This window comes from Sander vitreus, chromosome 2 (genome assembly GCF_031162955.1).
Source record: "Sander vitreus isolate 19-12246 chromosome 2, sanVit1, whole genome shotgun sequence".
Taxonomy (NCBI): Eukaryota; Metazoa; Chordata; class Actinopteri; order Perciformes; family Percidae; genus Sander; species Sander vitreus.
This window is the reverse complement of record NC_135856.1, coordinates 1,028,504-1,032,936: the sequence shown is the minus strand read 5'-3', so window position 1 is coordinate 1,032,936 and position 4,433 is coordinate 1,028,504. Positions and strand designations below refer to the sequence as shown.

At 42.7% G+C, this 4,433-nt stretch overlaps 1 pseudogene; it reads right to left on the bottom strand.

Annotated features, from left to right (window-relative positions):
- Positions 1-133: 133 nt before the first annotated feature.
- Positions 134-3,252, bottom strand: LOC144530808 (E3 ubiquitin-protein ligase TRIM39-like; annotated as a pseudogene).
- Positions 3,253-4,433: the final 1,181 nt, after the last annotated feature.

Below are 4,433 nucleotides of genomic sequence, written 5' to 3'. Positions count from 1 at the left end.
TCTGCTTTCCTAAAACACAAAGCACCACTGAGAAAATCTCTCTGGGTTGTCTGGGAGATTCTTCCTCACATCACCATCATTCACTTGTTTCCCATCATCAGACAGGATGAGTTCAGGATGTGCTGTATCAGGATCAAGAGTCACATCCACTGCATACTGCTGGACCCTCTTCAGCTCGGACTTCAGCGAGCAGCTTCTTCATCTCTTTACTGAGCGTCTCCTCCAGCTGAGCCACAGCTTTCACCACAGTCCCCTCATATGATGATGGACGGACGCTGACCTCTGTCCAGTCCTTGGTGGGTGGAGGTTGTTGGATGTTTAGGGACTGGACACTCGGAGAAGATGGAGGTGGTCTTCAGAGCATGAGAGCTGCACCACCTCAGTGCTTCCCTTCAGCTCAGAGATTTCCTGTTCCAGCTCTTTGATGAAAGCTTCGGCCCGTTTTTCTGTTGTTTTCTGCTTCTCTTGGATCGTGTTGATGAGCTCATTCAGGCCTCTCTCAACAGACTCCTTCAGAGAAGTGAACACCTTCTGCTATCTCTCTGCCTGCATCTTCCTCACTGAGGTCGACTGAGTGTTTGACCTCCTGAATCTTCAGTCGTCTCTTCTGGATCATCTTCTGAATTTCAGCCCCTGTCTTCCCCAGCTCTGCCTTCTTTCCTTCTCCTTCCTTACCTATTAAGGGTTTTTAATTGGTTATCTGGTTTCAGGATTCTTAGGGTTAACAATCCCTTAAGGGAGGAACATGAAGTAGGGGTTTATAAAGAATTGACTTTCATTTCTGACTTTAATATTTCCTTACAGAGATCTTTAACAGGGGGTCCTCAGAGTTACTTCAGGGGGTCACCAAATTAAATATAAATGTTTTGAAAGTTTTTTCAACAATGAAATCCCACATATTATTAGCAAATATAAATCAGTGTTTTCATTTGTGAAAAAACAGACATTGATGATAGGCTTACTGGCCTATAGGTAAGGTAGTCACTAAGGTAGCCATCCACAGATACAGTTCATCTTGAGGATTCACTGTGCCATGTATGTTTAACATTAAAACATGGCAACAATTAATATTTTAATAGCTTAGTATTCTATGCACTAAAAAGGTATGTATAAAGCTGTACACGTTATTGTAGGCCCAGTTGAATATGGAACTTAATTTGTACAATACATGTAGTAAGGGGTCCCTGATCCATCTTTCTTTTAGTTAAGGGGTCCTTGGCTTATACATCGTTGAAGACCCCTACCTTACAACATAAAGAATATATGCTTTCATAGCCTATGATGTGATTGTCAGATTGTGACAACATGTGAACATGCACTTTTCTTTATTAATATAAAGGGTTTAGTTAAGTTTTTGTGCTTGATGTGAGCAGAGCTTTTCATAAGTGTCGGCTGCCGGCCAAACAGCCTCATTTGGCCGCTACTTTATTGCATTCATTTTTGATTCTAATGAAATACTTTTGATGAACAAGTGGTAATCCACTATGCATGAACATTTTACAACCACTATAGCCTCCGCTTCAAACCAATGTGAGTAACGAGACACAAACCTGTCTGTCTGTCTGTCTGTTTCTCTGTCTGTCACTCTCTGTGTCTGTGTGTCTGTCTGTATCAGTCTCTCTGTCTGTCTCTCTGTCTGTCTGTGTGTCTGTCTGTGTGTCTGTCTGTCCCTCTGTCTGTCTGTCTGTATGTCACTCTGTGTGTCTGTGTGTCTGTCTGTATCAGTCTCTCTGTCTGTCTCTCTGTCTGTCTGTGTGTCTGTCTGTGTGTCTGTCTGTCTGCCTGTCTCTCTGTCTGTCTGTCTGTATCAGTTCCTCTGTCTGTCCCTCTGTCTCTCTGTCTGTCTGTCTGTCTGTATGTATCAGTCCCTCTGTCTGTCTGTCTCTCTGTCTGTCACTCAGTGTGATGTGCTTCCTGTTGACCGACTCTCTGGCCACTCCTAAATCCCATTCAGTCTTTCCTTTAACTTGAACCTCAAAGTAAAATCTGCCTGAAGAGAAACTCTGCTTTCCTAAAACACTAGCACACTTAGAAAATCTCTCTGGGTTGTCTGGGAGATTCTTCCTCACATCAATATGATTCACTTGTTTCCCATCATCAGACAGGATGAGTTCAGGATGTGCTGTATCAGGATCAAGAGTCACATCCACTCCATACTGCTGGACCATCTTCAGCTCGGCTTCAAGCAGCTTCTTCATCTCTTTAATGAGTGTCTCCTCCAACTGAACCACAGCTTTCACCACAGTCCCCTCATATGATGATGTACGGACGCTGACCTCTGTCCAGTCCTTGGTGGGTGGAGGTTGTTGGATGTTTAGGGGACTGGACACTCTGGAGAAGATGGAGGTGGTCTTCAGAGCGTAACACCTGCTCCACCTCAGTGCTTCTCTTCATCAGCTCAGAGATTTCCTGTTCCAGCTCTTTGATGAAAGCTTCGGCATGTTTTTCTGTTGTTTTCTGCTTCTCTTTGATTGTGTTGATGAACTCATTCAGGCCTCTCTCAACAGACTCCTTCAGAGAAGTAAAGACCTGAACACCTTCTGCTATCTCTCTGTCTGCATCTTCCTCACTGAGGTTGACTGAGTGTTTGATCTCCTGAATTTTCAGTCGTCTCTTCTGGATCATCTGCTGAACTTCAGCCCCTGTCTTCCACAACTCAACCTTCTTTCCTTCATAGCCTTCATTCAGAGGAACAACATCATGGATCTTGTGGTCTATATCAGGGCAGAACTTGCAGACACATGTCTGGTCGGTCTTACAGAACAGATCCAGAGGTTTATTGTGCTTTGAACACATCCTGCCTTCCAGGTTCTCCACATGGTCGATCAGCTGATGTCTTTTCAGGCCTGACATTGTCAGATGAGGCTCCAGGTGAGTCTCACAGTAGGAGACCAGACACACCAGGGAGGACTTCAGGGCCTTCAGTTTGGTTCCAGGGCAGACGTCACAGGGAACTTCTCTTGGTTTGGACACTTGTTGCTCTGAGCTGCTGCTGCTGGCTTTCTGTTGAGCTGCCTGTCTGAACTGAGCGACCATCTCAGAGACGAAAGTGTTGTTTTGCAGCTTAGGTCTTGTGTTGAAAACCTTTTTACACATCAGACACAGTTACTGGTCATTAGTATTCCAGTGTTCAGTGATGCAGTTTTTGCAGAAGTTGTGACCACATGGTATGCTGACAGGATCATTGAACACATCCAGACAGATGGAGCACAGAAACTGATCTTCAGATGGCACATTGCTGGCAGCAGCCATATCTACACGTAGTGTGAGAGAAAAAAAAATACATGTAATTAAGACAATTTTTTAGTATTTGTTTAAAAAGAAATGTGTTAATTTGTGGGCGTGATGGAGCCATGTGTGTGTGTGTGTGTGTGTGTGTGTGTGTGTGTGTGTGTGTGTGATGGAATATTGGCATTAGAATGGGTCAGAGGCCACTAAATTTGGACTTTCATGGTCAAAATGTTTGGTGAGTTTAATAATGTGTAGATTATCCTTTGGACACTTGGATAGGCGCACTGACCAATCCATTTGTACCCGGGGTTAAGTGGGACCTGGCAGGTGGGGGAGCCCTACCATCTTGGTAACAGCTAGTTCACCTGTTACCAAGGCCGTAGGTTTTGTTAAAAGACTGTGGGGGGACACACACATTATAACTGGGGTGTCTGGGGGTTTTCCCCAAAACTTGTTGAGTGTCTAACACTTCATTTCCTGTCCTGTTTGTTGGAAAACACATTAAATGGTAAGAAGTAAGACTGGTTTTAGATTTCACATTTTTTGCATTCAAATATTAGATTTTTGTTTGGTTTTTCCTTCATTACTCTAATCAAGTTGAAAAGTTTCAAATTAGGAGAGATGCAACCCAACGTCATGTATAACCGGCAACAGCTCAAGTAAGAAGGATATATTATTATTCTTACATCTTTAGGGACTGGGTTCTTTTGTATTTTTGTATTTTTTAAGAGGGACAAATCTACCTGTTCTAAATATTGGGGTGGGGATATCCCCTACAAATCTACACCTTTGCCTGTTACTCTTATTTACAGTGGGTACAGAAAGTATTCAGTCCCCTTTACATTTTTCACTCTTTGTTTCATTGCAGCCATTTGCTAAAATCAAAAAAGGTCCTTTTATTTCTCATTAATGTACACTCAGCACCCAATCTTGACAGAAAAAAACATAAATGTAGATATTTTTGCAAATTTATTAAAAAAGAAAAAAAGAAATATCACATGGTCGTAAGTATTCAGACCCTTTGCTGTGACACTCATATTTAACTCACATGCTGTCCATTTCTTCTGATCCTCCTTGAGATGGTTCTACTCCTTCATTGGAGTCCTGCTGTGTTTAATTAAACTGATTGGACTTGATTAGGAAAGGCAAACACCTGTCTATATAAGACCTTACAGCTCACAGTGCATATCAGAGCAATGAGA